A 17142-nucleotide genomic window follows, 5' to 3' on the forward strand; every position below is an offset into this window, starting at 1 on the left:
TTGCTTTTGAGTGAGGCGTTTAATGGGTTCCGGCTCCCAGGATATGAACACAAAGGCTGATACTTCCGTGATATATTGAATACATGCTTGATAGCACATTTGCCTATTCAATGAGATATATAAGCAGTCTAGCATGTTCTCATGTCATCCTGCTGATAGTGTGAACTATGTATATAGTAAAACATGTTATTCCCAGGGCTTATGATCCAATGCTCGAAGCATGCAGGCAGAAATTTAAGAAACCAAGGGGGTAAAATTGATCCACAACAGTATTGGGCTTATATTGAATCAGCAGCACATTTTATACTGCACCTCATTTTCTTTTCCATGATGTATATCCAATGCACACTCAAAAGTTACAATGGAATCTGCTTCCGCCAGCCTTTCAGGTGGTGCATTCCAGATCATAACACCCTGCTGCATAACCTCCTCAAACTCCCTCTGGTTCTTTTGCCAATTACTTGAAATCAGTATTAAACGCACCTCCATGGTTGTCTGATGGATGTTGCACTGCTGGATCCTCACTTGGTTGAGCGCCACCGACCTCACCGTCAGCCCATGAACAATCAGATCGTCGCTGGCCAGCTGGATGACTCTATTTTCAAAGTCTCTGAGGGCCTTGACATCTGGAATTCCTCCGCCAGTCTGCGACCTCTCCCTTTTGGAGTGTGCCAGCTCGTCCTGCATGAATACAGATGGAGAGAGTGTAAGCAGGACACCTGCCAGGCCAGATGTGAAGGATGCCTGGCATATGTGGGTGTTGAGTGGTGCCATAGATGGGGTGAGGACACGATTGCAGGGCAGATGAATGTTTGTGTGAGAGAGTGAATGGTGATGTCCCTTGAATTGGCAGTGAGTGAGATCCCTGGGGATGTGTGATGACTTTGTGAATGTGTGAGTTGAGAGTAATGAGAAGTGTGACTTATGGTGGACGGAGATCATTCATCCTCTTTTGGCACTGGGTGGCTGTCCTCTTTTGTAGGGTGTTGGCGCTGACCACCACTGGCATTGCCTCCCATGTTGGATTGGCTGTTTTGCTTGCTGGTCTTCACCAAGAACAGAAGGGATAGAGGACTTCACGGCGGGCCTCCACTATGTCCAGTAGGTGCTCGAGGAAGGTGCCGCTAAATTTGGGGGCAGCATGTTTCTTCCCTCTGGCAGCCATGACTTTCCAGCAGCTTCTGTTCCCTTAGAGAGTGCTAGCTCTGTGCAGGGGAGTCCTTTAAATATAGTGCCCGGATTACTAAAGACCTGAGGTGACGGCGGGACAGGTGAATCAGAGGCCGTCCTGCCAGCAATCCAAAGTGAAACCTGTGCTCTGCATTTTTCAATGAAGTGCCGCACGACATGACAGAAAAAGCCACCATTGCTGTCAGTGGGTCAAATGCCACATTCCCTGTCCAATATCGGGCTTTGCTGATTCCTGGGATGATTCCACTCTATGTCTTTATTTATAAAGCTAAGAATCTTGCATTTTTTAACAACTCCACCTGTCTTAGCCTCTTCAAAGTTTTCTGTACATGAACACTCAGGATTCTCTGTTCCTGCACCCCCTTAATATATTATACAACTATATAATATTTTATATAACTTACATGAATAAGGGGGTAAGATCATTGTATAGACCTTGTCTTGTTCAATTAAATAACTTTTTAACTACTTTTGTGATTTAGAAGGTAGGTTTTAAATTAACATTCAGATGCATTTTAGAATTCAAATTTAACACCCTGTGACAGCAGAGCAATACAGTATGTTGTGGAATAATAATATTGAGACATTTATGGAGTCTAATAACCCCAAAGCAGGAAGTAATGTTAATTGCGGAAGACTGTAATTTCTCAAAGTTTACATTATGTCAGCTTCATGAATTTCCTCTGGGACCTATCCCTTCTCTGTAACCCCTGCCAATGAGGGCATGCGCCATTTTGTAACTTTCACAAGTAGCAGTCAACAGTTTGGACATCTCATACACTCTGACATCCTGAGCCGTTGGTTCAACTTATGTGGATCTGATAAAACCTTCCATATGGGCCTGTACTCCAGTTGGTCCCCACTTGCATCCTCTGCTTATGCATACTGGACTGTGTTGCAAGGCAGCCACATGTTGAGAACTTGATATGGTTTCACAGGCTGCCTAGGAGCACATGCTGGAATATATTATTCTGGGTGATAGGAATAACCTTAGTACAATTTACCTTAGTTATGGTTTTTCTGTTCCCATTTCTGTAAGTTGGCAGCTGTCATGGCTGGCAGTGATGCAGGACCAGCTCCTACTATCATATCACATGACATGAACAGAAAATGTACAAAAATGTGCAATTTGAATGGCAATAATATTTATATTTTTTAATTTCATGTGGCAAAAGTCGACATGAAGATACTAGCCATACGTCAGCACAAATTGCCGCTCTTATTCAAAGAAGCTGCAACCGTGCTTTATGTAGGAGATGGAAATATTACACACATCCAGTAGAGGTACAATGTTAAATAACATGGGGAGCTTTACTCTGTACCTAGCCAGTCCTATTTCTGGGCTTGAGGCTTGTGCAAAAGTGAAAATGCTCCATTCCCTAACACGTACATCTCCTTTGTTTGGTAAGTCCATAACGAAAACAAGACATAACGGATCACCAATAATTGCCAATTGTTAAGACAGGTAACCAAGCAGATAGTGACTAGGAACTGCAGCTACATACCGTGGCTACAGGAAATATTCAGAAACACATCATATTAAGAAACACATAGATGAGGGGAAATGCACAGTTGCTGACAAGTGGTACAATTAGTATCAGTACACTAGGCCAAGCTACAGCATGGGATCGCTTTAACAATAATACTGCTCTGTATAGTGTGCTGTGCAGATTGTACAAAGATTGAATGCAACTTGTGGTCTGCCATCAGTCTAAATAAACTGTACAACACAACAATTTATTAGCGTTACACTGATTCACTGCAATGCAGGCTGGAGAAATCCCTCTTGGAATTCAGGTGGCTCGGTGCACCGATTATGTTATAATAGGGATATTGGTTAACTTTCAAATAATTTGTTGTCAGCTATCAGAATTCATTAAAATCTAAAGTGAAGCATGTCCTGCCCACACCACAAGCAAAGGCTAAAGTTGGCTCTGCTTATCTGTACAAGATTTAGTGGAAGGGAATACTGCTATACACTGTAATAATATTCAGTAAACTGCAGGAGAGGTTTGTTATAAATTCAACAGGCTATTACAAGCCTGTTTTAATGAAAAGATCCTTGCAATGCTGTGCTGTTTTTGAAATCCTATCCCTACAAAATTGACATTCTTGGTTGTACACTTCTACTGATTGAAAGATTTATTTCCCCCCATTGGTTGGCCAACCTTGTCAAGCCAAATTAAATTCTAAACAGCAGACAAGAGTTTTTTATGATCCCCCATTTATTAAAGTAGAATTTGAATTAGAAATACATTCAGCAACATCTAGCTATAAAAATGTCTACATTCTCATTGTGTGAGGGCCATTTTGTACTGCGAGTTTTTGACAAATCTTATTCCTGTTAATGAAACAAATGGTTCTTTGCCTGCTTCTTAATGGACAAGGCTGTTTCACCTCTCGTTAAATGGTTTCTATTCTGCACAGTGGGCTCAGTGTTTTGCACAGTAACTTCTGCACTTTTGGGATCTGAAGCTGCTTTGTGGGACACTGACGTCAGTCACACTGCAGACTGCCACGAAGCTGCAGTGATTACAGCCAGCAGATTTTAACCTCTCAAGGGTCATTTTAGCATTTTGCCAGGATGATTTATAAAAGCACACAGTTTAATTTGTCATTTATCTTGTTATTGTTTGTGGATCCTGTTGTGCACAATTTTTGGCTACAAAGATTCTCTACTTTACAGCAGTGACAATGCTTCAAAAGTAAATAATTGATTGTGAAGCACCTCAGTACATCCGGGGGCCATATGAGGCAGCTATATGAATGCAAGTTCTTTCTTTAAAAATAGATAAAATTTTACAGTCATCAAAATGTAAATATGAATGAAAAAGCCATCTTCCGTCTGTAAGAGTTTTCTAATCTTGGTTTATCTATTCAATACTAACAATTTCTATGCCAGCATTTTTTTTGATAGCTTCTTGTATAGCTTAAGACCCTTTATCAAAGTAAGCAGTGTTACAGCACTTCAGCAGTACAATCGGCATTGCACATCACATAAATTCAATATATAATCATCTTAATATGCACAACAAATTATATTTCATTAGTATGCTTCATTAATGCAATCTGTTTTTTGCATAATTACTCCAGATTAGTGTGCTTTGAGCAACAGGACGAAGTCTATTTACTAAGTGACTCACTCACTGGGGTCAATGTGTAAAATATGTCATCTGATCACGGGAGTGATATGGAGCTGCAGTCACATTAACATTGGGCCAGTGAACTGTGGATCCACAAACAGGCACCCTGAAACATTTTGCTGGATTGAGGCCTAGTTGGCAGAGACAGTGGCAGAATGCTTATGTCACTGCATGAGTAAGCCAGAGGCCCACACTAATAATCTGGTCATGAATTCAAATCCCACCACTGCAGCTGGTTAAATTAAATTCAATTAATTAAATAAATCTGGATTGAAATGTTAGTATCAGTAATGGTGGCAATGAAACTATCAGATTGCTGTAAAAACCCATCTGGTTCACTTGTGTCCTTTAGGAAGATCCTCACCCAGCGTTGTCTATATCTTACTCCAGACTCTCAGCAATCCAGTTAACTCTTAACTTTCCTCTAAAATGGATTAACAAGCCACTCAACTGTATCAAATTGTTACTGTAAAATATAAGAATAAAACTGGACAGACCACTTGAGATCAACCTGGGTACTGAACATGACAAAGGCACACCCAGCCCAGTCATCTCTGCAAAGTCCTTCTCACTAACATCTGGCCATGTGCCAAAATTGGGAGAGCTGCCCTAAAGATTAGTCAAGCAACATCCTGACATAGTCATACCCACAAAATAATACCTTGCATCCAATATCCCAGATTCCTCCCTCACCACCCCTGTCCCAGTTGAAGGACAGACCTATCAGTCATGGCAGCACAGTGGTGCACAGTCAGGGTGGAGTGGCCCTGGGAATCATCAACATTTTCTCCGGACCCCATGAAATCCCATGGTGTCCGGTCAAACACAGACAAGGAAGTGTCCTGCTGATTACCACCTACTGCCCTCCCTCAGCTGATGAAAGAGTACTCCTCCATATTGAACATCATTTGGAAGAGACATTGAGGGTAGAAATGGCACAAAATATACTCTGGGTGGGGGACTTTAATGTCCATCACCAACAGAGGCTGAGTAACACTGAGCTGGCCTGCGTCATGTGGTGAGAAACCCAACATGAGGAAAAAAAATACTTGACCTCCTCACCAATCTATCTATCATAGATGCATCTGTCCACTACAGTATTTGTAGGAATAGTCACTGCATAGTCCTATGGAGACAAAGTCTCGACTTCACACTGAGGACACTCTCCATCGTGTTGTGTGACACTAGTTCCATGCTAAATGGGATAGACTTAAGACAGATCCAGCAGCTAAATGCTAAGCCTTCATGAGATGCTGTGTGCCATCAGCAGCAGAATTGAAAGCACCACAATCTGTAAATTCTTGGTCCAGCATGGCCCTCACTCTACTGTTATGATCAAGCTCTGGTTCAATGGGAATTGTAGAAGAACTTGCCAACAGCAGCACCAGATGTACAAAAAAATGAGGTCCCAAGTTGGTGAAGCCACACCACAGGACTAACTTCTTCTTGAGTTCTCTGCCCAAAGGCACCACAAGTAGGGAAAGGAGGCAGGTCCTGAATTGATGCCAACCAGAACATGGATCAAACCCCATGCTTTTGGCACCAATCTGATCCATACCAATTATCCAGCCAGCCAGCCCAAGTTGCTGTGGCAACATGCACACTGTGGTCCAGAGCTATGGATAGTGATGGTAAAGGCTCTAATTTTCCTTCCATAACTTGGCTGACCAGGAATCTCTCCCACTCTTACCACCTGTCTTTGGCATATGTTGAAAGGATTTACAAGTTGATACTCAACCCTGTTTGGCCTTGATACGGATGCACCTTCCTTGGCCATCAAGTCCTGGTGTGGAGCTTGAACCCAGAGCTCCTAGCTCACAGGCAGGGATGCTACCCACTGGACCACAAGACCTCACTATCATAGGATGAAATGCATGCTAAACATTGGAAGCAGCATGCTATAGACAGAGCTAAGTGATCCCACAACCGCAGATCAGTTTAAATTTTGCAGTACTGCCACACCCAGTTGTGAGCAGTTGTGGACAGTTAAACAACTAACAGGAGGGAAAGGTTTCATGAACATCTACTAACTTCACTGAGGGCAGAGCCCAGCACATGAGCATAGGAGACAAGGCTGAAGATTTTGCAAGCATCTTAAGCTAGAATGGGTTATCCATCTTTGTCTCTACTTGAGGACCTACCATCATAAATGTCAGTCTTCAGCCAACTTGATTCATTCTACGTGATACAGCAAAGGCTATGGGCCCCAACAACATCCCAGGCTGTAGTAATGAAAACTTGTGCTCTAAACTAGCCATGCCGCAAGCTGAGCTGTCCCAGTGCAGATACAATACTGGCATCAACTGACAAAACGGAAAATTGCTCAAGTATGTCCTCTCCACAAAAAGGACAGCCAATTATGTCCGATCAATTAGTCTCAATCATCAGCAAAGTGATAGAAGGAGTCATCGACAGTGCTATCAGGAGGCACTTACTCAGCAATAACCTGCTCACCGAGGCTCCTGGTTGGACCCACTTACATCCTTCTGCAGGTTAGTATGCTTAATTTCTCTTGGCGCACTGACTTCCAGTCATATGGCAGGTCCCTTTTGTACCAAGAAAGGAGCTGTTCCCAGCATAAGAAGTTTCTGACCTGGCTACCCCATCCTTCTCCACTCATTGGTCTTGTTAGGGAGAGTGGAAGTTCTGCTCTTCATAAGGGTAATAGGAATTCACAGAATTGGCAGAGATCCAGTGCATGTTTCAATTCTGGCAAAAATTCAGGGCCTATTTCTTTGAATTAGAATTTCTTGGAAAAGTCTGATTTTAAAATGGAAAATTGTTGACCTGGAATTACAGATTCAGTGGAAGCTGGTTACAGTTACAGATGGTATCCAACTAGGGTGGACTATTAACTCAGAAAAAAGAGCAGACCAACGAAGAGTTAGGCTGGGTTTCAGTCTGGGCTGTACAGTGGCAAATGAAGATATACATACAAAAATGTAAAACATTATGTTGGAAGTAAAAAAAAGGAGACAAAGGAAAAGTTAAAAGAGTGCTAAGGGGTTAGTTGACTTGGTATTCATTATGCATAAATAGTGGAAAGCGGCAACAAACAAAGCAAAATAGATGCTGGATTATATTCTCAAATCACTTAAAGTCGCTCTAATCTTGTGTAATGCCCTTGTCTGGCTACACTTGGTGTACAATTGGCTTCTGGGACATAAAGGAGACATTCAGGCCTGAGAAGCAATGCACCGAAGAGAAATGTGGCTGATCCATGGGGCATTGGAAATTGGCTGCAAGGCGGGAGAGCTGGCAATATGGCAGGGGAAGGCCTTGGGAGGGGAATATGTTGTCTTCCTGCCGCCATGCCATTTTTTCAGCAGCAGAAATTTTGCCCACCATGCGGCACATTGAACCACTTCAGTGGTCAATTAATGGCCACTTCACATCCCGTGGACATTTTGCTTGTGTTGGGAGGCAAGGGGAAAGACTGCCAGGTAAATCTTGGTGGCCTCCCAGTGGGATCCGGGGGTGGGGGTGGGCCTTCCTTGATGGGCGATCCATGCTGCATGGAGGGCACCCCCCGGAAACACTGGGTGGCCCTCTGGCAACAGAGCTGCTGATGCCCCATGAACCTCCTCCAGCCCTGATCGCTGGGGCTTGTCTGCCTATCCATTGCCTCCCCCAACCATACTCACCTCTCTTGGGCGGTGCCCCTTTTCTTGGTTTTGCAGCCCCAGCATTTGCCACTGTTAGTGGTGGTGCTTCTGAACCTGCCAAGCTACCAGCAGTTCTTGACGGCAGGTTGCTGTCCTCAATTGGTAGCCTCAGTGGCAGCCCCTTAATAGGCCAGCACTGGCAATATGCCATCCTAGGGTCTTGCTGCCCATTAAGGCAAGGTCACCTCCTGCTTTTAGCCCCAGTGATGGGACTTCCAGGTTGATCAAAATATTCAGCCCATGGTGTTAGTGGGAAGAGCCATGAGGATTAACTGGATGAAAAAGGATTCTTGAACCATGGAAAGAAAAGCCTCAAAGGGGAGCTTATATATAAATGATGTTTAATGTGGAAGAGAAAGCAGACAAAAGAATACTTTGAGATGCACAGAGGAGCAGCGGAAGAGTCACCAGGGAGTCTTTCACTAAACAGATTAAGAGCTGGAATGGGTTTTCATGAATACTAGTTGATCTCTAGACATGGGGTTAATTTGTGAAACAGTTCGATGTTCCCATGGAAAGACAGTGGGGCTGGTATTCTGGAAATATGAGTTCAATTGAGTTGAAAGCCTTCATCCAAACCCCTCTTGTGGATACTGAATTTAAACAACTTCTTTTCATTTATGTGCTGCTCACACTTCAGCCTATCAGCCCTGAGGTCATTACACTGTTCATCAGGGAATCAGCTTCAACATTCCAGTTATTAATTTTCAAACCAAGTCCTGCAAACGCATTACTTTTCTTTTGCCATGTCCTCTGATTCTACTGTTCTGTGCAAGGTGAAATAGCTTGGCATGGTCTATGTTAGATAGACCCTTCTGAATGCTAAAGACAACAACCAGGTCACCTCTCAACCTTCGCCTTTCTGTTGAAAGCATGCCCAATTCACATTTCTCCTCATAATCCAATCCCTTCATTCCCTTAACCCACCTTGTTGTTCTCTACAATATTCTGTGCTTGTACTTCACTAGTTTACCTGTTAAAGACACATTGAACACTTTTATTAATGATGCTGCTCAGTAAAAAAACGATAAATGACCTTATACTTAAATGTTAGTTTAAATCAAAATGCACAAATTGTCTGTTCATTTGACTCATTGCCATTTGGTGAAAGTTGGGGGTGTAAACTTGGGGCTTGGTTAAAAAAAATGCCTTTGTATTTACTTATGGTATGACCAGAAGCCTAAACATTTGTCAAACTTGAATTTTACTTCTCAGTTAATTGCAGATTTGGTCTTATCTCCAATAATTTATTTTGTTTCCTCAAGAGATGAAAATAAGGCTGATCTTCCTCTTATGGCTTTGTTCAAGAACAATTAATGCGTGGCACACCATGTGTTTGTTCCACCAGGACCCGGGGCTCAACACCCAACTTGCTCTCAACCCTAATTAAACTAAAGGGGCCTTCATGTGGATGCACTTTTGGCCACAGTCATGAAGTGTCAAAGAAATCTGGGTAATTTATGGGCCTCTAAGGCATGAGCATCACTAAAGGGACAAGTATGGTTAAAGCCCAGTGAGGGAGGCAGAAGTTTATTTTTCAGGTAATTGGCAGAAGTAATATCTGGACACCTTCTGATAAAGAACATTGCAGTGCATATGCCATAAGCTATAAAATAAATGTTAGTAATCATTACATTTATTTAAAGATTTTGTTCTCTATGAATGAATTTATGCTAGTGGGCCATGGATGGGATGGCAACAATGCCCCAGTTATCAGCTCAGGTCCTTTTGCAGCTGGTCTTGCTGTGATCTGACAAGAGGATAACACTGTGGTGCCAAGCAGTAAATGAGGAAACAGAGAAAACATGTGTGTGTATGGAAAAATGATGGTGTAGGAATAGGAGGAAGTCCTGGCTTCTCTGACTATGGGTCGATTCCTTTTTTATTCCAGATGGTGTGAATTAGCAGTATGGTCGGGGGGGGCGGGGTGGAGGGACGGTGGGGTGGTGGTGATTCCTATTCTGTCATGGGGAAACAGTGACTCAAAGGAGGGCCAAGCAAATGACTTCAGCAGCTGTCCACTGGGCTTTTGGGTGTTTCTCCGTGTCTGACTTGAAATAAGCCATATTGCAAAATGGCAGGTGGTACAGCACTGAACACGGCCTCTGTCACTAACAAACAGTAGATAAAGCAGCAAAACCATTTATTATTCAAAAAGTCAAAAAGAAAGCCTTTCTTGACAATACTATCCTATCTCTTTAGACTTATATCACAGACATGGTTGCTATGGAATCAATAGTGCCAGGTTGGAAATATTCTGCCCTGACCTCAATCCCCCTCTTCCTTGAACCCACCATCAATGGCTGCACCTTCAGCTGCCAAGGTCCTATAAGCTATTGAATTCCCTTCCTAAACATTCTGCCTCTCTACCCCTGTCTCCTCCTTCATGATGCTCCTTATATCGTATATTGTTAACCAAACTTTTGGTCACCTGTCCTAAAACCTGCTTCTTTGGCTCAGTGTTAATTTTTGTCTGGCTATATTCCCATGAAGTGTCTTGAGGTGTTTTATTCTGCTAAAGGTGCTCTATAAATGAAAGTTACTGTTGTTATTAGAAGAAATCTTTCTAAAAATACCTCAGACATTCATTTACATTAAATTTATATTACTGCACCTTCCTCCCCTACTCGAACATTTTGACATCATTTGAGATAATTTGCATTCAGCAGCACCCATTTGCACTCGTTTGACATCAATTGCGCTCAGAAGCAATAATTTAGCTATCATTCAATATTGATTGCGCTCAAAAGCAATCATTTAACTTTGCAAGTAACATAACTGACATCAATGGCCCAAACGTTTGCGATTAGCAACATCACTTAAGCATTTGGACACTAAAAACGATCATAGAGTTTAAGTTCCATACTTCCGAATTTACATAGCTTTAACTAACCTAAAACTGAGCTAACTTTAGAAAAATCAGACAATGCTTTACCCTGTGCCACTCCTCCAATTGCAGCAGTTTCCTCCTTCCCCTACCCCGCCCCACCCATCCCCAGAGCAGTTTTCTCCCCCCACCACCCCCCAAGCAATTTTCTTCTACCCCCTCCATTCCCCCTCATATTGCAGCAGTTTTCTCCTTCTCTCTCTCCCCATCCCCATCTCTTACTCCTCCCCAATCTCTTACATCCTCCCCATCTCTCTCCCCTACCCTCTTCCTCCTTCCCCTGCCCCTCCCTCCCTTCTCCACCCCTCTCCCTATCTCCCAACCCTCCCTCAGTCCCATCCCCATCTCCCTCCATCACCCTCTCTCCCACCCTCCATCTCAGTTGCAGAGACCAGAAAATCATTAGTGGAAAAGTTTTTTTTAATGCATTTGTTCATGGGATGTGAGCGTTACTGGCAAGGTCAGTATTTGTTGCCAATCCCTAATTACTCTTGAGAAGGTGATGGATGCAGTGTTACTTCAAAACAGAATGGGAAAAAAAGGATTCATGTTGATTTTTTCCTCTTCATTGCACCTATTGTTCAGTTTGGGAGATAGCTGATTTCCGACTTCCCACAACTTAGCAGGATGCACCGGAGCTGTGGTTTGGTGCCTACAGCTCCTTGCAGCATTTAACTGAGGCTCAGCCATGAATGTGCTTCAGGTGGCTACTGGCTTTGGTTAGACAAATTGATTGCTGTTGCCCTCAAAGTTTGCGAACTCAACCACTTCCAGGTTTTACAAAGAAGACCCTTTTTCCCACTGGCCTAAGTCAGTTGCAGTTCTGGATTGATGGGGCAGGAGATTTGCTTTGATGATCTTGTTATTTACGTATGTACACTATCTTGGAGCTGGCGCATCTTTCATAACAGCCAATTCTATTGGAATTCAGTGCACATTTTAAAATTGATGTACATCCCAAATTCCAATCCTTAGTACACAGCTTATGCATTAAAAAAACAAAATTTTAGACCCACACTTTTGCAAGTCTCTTTTTCTTTAAGTCCGTTACAATAGTAACATATCATCAAAGCCTGATGAGCACACATGGAGAAAAAAGAGCCAACTTATTTTAAAAGTTCCGAAGTTTCAGATTAGAGGTGATACAGCACAAAGACAAATCATTTGGAACTAGCAGTGTCAAACTGTTGTTTGCCTGATACTCCAAATGATCTTGCATACTGCTCCAAGAGTAAAGCAACCTTTGTTTATTGAACCTAACTGTCTGTAAATAATTTATAGCTCACTTCCAGGTCATGAGCTGATAACAGAAGTCTGCATTTTCACCAAACAATACACAGGCTTCTGCTGAAATGTCAGAGAATCACAGTAGCCCACTGAAGGTGATCATGTTTCTTTTTAATGAGGATATCATCACATATCAGAAGAATGGAGGACTTTTTTCTTTATTTAGACTTGGGATGTGGGAATCAATGACAAAGTCACATTTGTTGCCCATCCTGAATTTGACAGAGAAAGTAAGGAACCTTCTCCTTGAACCACTGAAACCCTTACAATAATGGTGCTCTCTCATGTTAAGTGGGGATTTCCAGGAATTTGACACGGCAGTGAGGAAGGAACGGGATGGTGTGAAATTTGGAGGGGACTCAGAGGAGGATCTGCGGTAGATGGTGTTCCCTTGATAATGCTGCTCTCGTCCTGCTCAGTGGTAGAGATCATGAAGCTAAGGCATTGTCAAATTAAGTTTAGTAACCTGCAGCACTGTACATCCTGTAGATAGTACATACCACATCTACAATGCAACAGAAGTGGAGGTAGTGAATATTGAGCATAAATGTTGACTTAGTTCTGGATGGTGTTGCAAATGAAGAGTAGTCCAGTTAAGCTTCTGGTGGCAACCCACAGAATGTCGATGGCAGGAAACCCAGGAATGGTAGTGCTGTTGAAGTTGGCTGGATCATTCTTTTTTTCCCAGACCTGATCATTTTCTGATACTTATGTAACATATGTCACCTGCCACATGTCATCCCAAGCCTGGATATTCCCAAGTCCTGCTGTAGGCTAATAAGGTTGCTTAATTTTCAAAGGAATTTTGAAAGGAGTTGAATACTGTGAAATTATCAGGGAGGAGCCCCACTCCTGACCTTATGTTGGAGGGAAGAACATTGATGAAGAGTTTCCCTGAGGAGCTGCAATGGTGACACCTTGGGATTGCGATAATGGCCTCCAATAATGACTGCCTTGTCTGTCAATGTAATTTATGAGGCCAGTTTGCAAAAATTATCTTCTTTATACCTTTTGCGTTGCCCATATAAAACAATAATGCTAATAAAGTTTAATTGTTTCCTGTTGCAAACAGTTAATGTGGAGATTTAAATGAGTGACACAGTACCTGGGCTGCCTATGTTTAAATGGAAGACCTTGGCTGATAATGGTGAAAAATTGAATGAGTTTATAAAGTCTCAATCCAATTCGGATGAATACAGGCCCAGAGCACCATACAGCCCATAACTCAATGTAAACTGTCATTGTGGTAACTGGTTGAAGAAACTGAAATGATACAGTCATGCTGCAGAGGGTGCTAGTTTGACACTGGTGTTAGTTTTCACAACATTCAAGCTGAGCCGCAAGGTCTGCTGAGGGACTGCTTCTCTGCTTGATGATGTTTGTTACAAAAAGTGAGAAAGTGTCCTGTTTCCTGGTGCTGACAACCTTCTCTTTGATGAGCCACAAATTTAACTGAAAAGTTAGTGTAAATTTGTTTTGGAGTTCAATATAGCATGTTTTTCTTTTCAGAAATCTAATAATGTCAATATCAGATGTAAAGTACAGATCACACTGACAAAGCACTGTAGAGTATTTGTTTAAAGTTGCAATGCCATATTTATTAGGCATTAGAAGTGTCTGACAGAACTTTCTGATTAAGAAACACATCCAATTAATTTAGTCTAGCACTGAAGGGTGAAAATACTCCAGAGATTTCTGCAGATGAATTATGAATTATACTGAAATGAAATCTATTGGGGAGTACAATAAATCTTATTATTTCAGTCACTTTAAACCTAGTTTGATGAATGCCAGAACAATATTGACATCTAGAGGTTTTAACAGATGGTGAAAATCATGGAACCTAAATCATGTAACTTCTGTTTTCTTCTTGGCAAATATACAGATTTTGTTTCACCGTGCCTTTGTAAAGACCACAAAAAAACTCTTTTGAGAAATAAACTAGCACACTGTAAAGATGTCACTCTCTAATGGGTTATACTGCCATGCAGATGAATAAAACATTTTCCTATTTCAACCTCACCCTTCCAAAAAAGGCCAAGCAAAAAGGCACCACACAGCCTGTTTTCAATGCCAGGAATTCAGAATGCCGAAAACTCAAAAAATTTTGAAGTGGCAATGTCACGTAGACATGTGAAAGAATATGAGCTAAGAAACGTATGCTCACAGTGTGTTGTTAAATGCCTGTCTGTACTAAAATGGACAGATTCACCCATTGTTACCTTGCTTTCAGACATTTCCTTGTTACAACTTGCTAGTCACGGATACTTCTACACTCTGATTTCAGCAGGTTATTATAATTTTTAAATTTAAAATGTTGTTTTTTGAGTAAGTATTGCAAAACACATACATATTCTAAGGCAGGAAAACTCAATAGGCTCAGAGGACCACAGTGAAATATAATGAAGAAGAAATAATTTTATTCCCAAAATGAGATTAGAAGCTTCAAAATCAATCCAGGATATTTGTAATTCTTTAAAAGAACTTGTATTTATTGTGAAATTCAGACTGTTAGTTTGTTGAGGTCAGTTTTGTGTTGGCAGAGGCTGTTATGAAGAGAGAGGTGACCAGTGTGCTCAGTTATTGATAGTTATGCTCAAGAATGAATGCTTGCAAAAAACCCTGGCAGGTGATCAAGTTGATTTAGGGGATTTAATACAGTGATGGTGATCTATATTTGTGTCAAAAACATTTATAATATACACAGAAAAATATTTAGTTGGATTGCATATAGGACTATAGGAACAGGATTAGACCCTAGCTCCTCTTTCTTGTTCTGCCATTCAGTTAGATCATGACTGAACTATATATTAATTTCATCCATACACCTTGGTTTTGTAACCTTTAATGATCTTGCCTAACTAAAATTTGAAATTTTCACTTGACCTCCAACTCCAACAGATTTCTGGACTGGAGTTCTAGATTTCCACCACCCTTTGTGTCAATAAGTGCCCCTGATATTACCCCTGAATAGCTTAGCACTATTTTTAAGGTTATATCCCCTTGTTCTGGACACCCAAACCAGAGGAACCAATTTCTCTATATATACTCAATCAAATCCTTTAATCACCTTAAACACCTCAAGTAGACACCCCCACCCAATCTTCAATATTCGAGGTAATACAAACCTTGTCCATGCAGATTAGAGTTCCTAAGAGGAAAAAACCTCCTTGACCTCATCCTCAATAATCTAGCTGTCACAGATGCATATGTTCATGACAGTATTGGTAGGAAGTGACCACCACGCAGTCTTTGTGGAGATGGAGTACCGTCTTCACACTGAAGGTCACCCTCTATTGTGTTTTGTGACATTGTGACTATGCTAAATAGGATGGACTCAGAACACATCTGTCAGCTCAAAACTGGGCATCCATGAGGTGCTGAGGGCCAACAGCAGCAGCAGATTGTACTTAATCATTACATGTAACCTCATGATCCATCATATCACTCATGCTACCATTATCATCAAGCTGGGGGGCCAACCCTGGTTCAATGAGCAGTGTAGGAATGCATGCCAGGAGCAGCACCAGGCATACCTCAAAATGTGAAGCTACAGTACAGGTTGCATGGCAAACAGCAGAAGCAGCATGCAATAGACAGAGCTAAGCAATCCTACGACCAACAGATCAAATCAAAGATCAGCAACCCTGCTATACATCCAGTTGTGAATAGTGATGGACAATTAAACAACTAACAGGTGGAACAGCCTCCAAAAAAATCCCCATGTTCAATGATGGGGGTTGTACAGCATATGAGTGGAAAAGACAAGGCTGAAGCATTAGCAAAAATCACAGAATCACAGTGCAGAAGAGGCCCTTCGGCCCATCAAGTCTGCACCAACACGTGAGAAACACCTGACATACCTACCTAATCCCATTTACCAGCACTTGGTCCATAGCCTCGAATGTTATGACGTGCCAAGTGCTCATCCAGGTACTTTTTAAAGGATGTGAGGCAGCCCGCCTCCACCACCCTCCCAGGCAGTGCATTCCAGACCGTCACCACCCTCTGGATAAAAAAGTTTTTTCTCACATCCCCCCTAAACCTCCTGGCCCTCACCTTGAACTTATGCCCCTTGTGACTGAACCTTCAACTAAGGGGAACAGCTGCTCCCCATCCACCCTGTCCATGCCCCTCATAATCTTGTATACCTCGATCAGGTCACCCCTCAGTCTTCTCTGCTCCAACGAAAACAACCCAAGTCTATCCAACCTCTCTTCATAACTTAAATGTTTCATCCCAGGCAACATCCTGGTGCATCTCCTCTGCACCCCCTCCAGTGCAATCACATCCTTCCTATAATGCGGCAACCAGAACTGCACACAGTACTCCAGTTGTGGCCTCACCAAGGTTCTATACAACTCCAACATGACCTCCCTACTTTTGTAATCTATGCCTTGATTGATAAAGGCAAGTGTCCCATATGCCTTTTTCACCACCCCACTAACATGCCCCTCTGCCTTCAGAGATCTATGGACACACACGCCAAGGTCCCTTTGTTCCTCAGAACTTCCTAGTATCATGCCGTTCATTGAATCTTCAGTCAGAAGTGCCAATGATCTATCTCAGCCTCCTTCCGAGGTCTCCACCATCATAGATGCCAGTCTTCAGAGAACTTGATTCACATAGCATGATATCGAGAAGTGGCTGAAAATAGTGGATACAGCAATGGCTATTGGCCCTGACGACAGCCTGACTATAGTACCGAAGACTTATGCCCCAGAATTGCCACACGTTAGTCAAGCTTTTCCAGTACAGCTACAGCAAAGGCATCTACCTGATAACGTGGAAAGTAACCCAGGTGTGTCCTGTCCAGTCAACCACCCCATCAGTATACTCTCAATCACCATCAAAGTGATGGAAGGGGTCATCAACAGTATTGTCAAGCAACACTTACTCAGTAATAATCTGCTCAATGATGCTCGGTTTGTGCCACTCAGCTCCTGGCCTCATTACAGATTTGATCCAC

The sequence above is a fragment of the Cetorhinus maximus genome, chromosome 2 (assembly GCF_964194155.1).
Source record: "Cetorhinus maximus chromosome 2, sCetMax3.hap1.1, whole genome shotgun sequence".
NCBI lineage: Eukaryota > Metazoa > Chordata > Chondrichthyes > Lamniformes > Cetorhinidae > Cetorhinus > Cetorhinus maximus.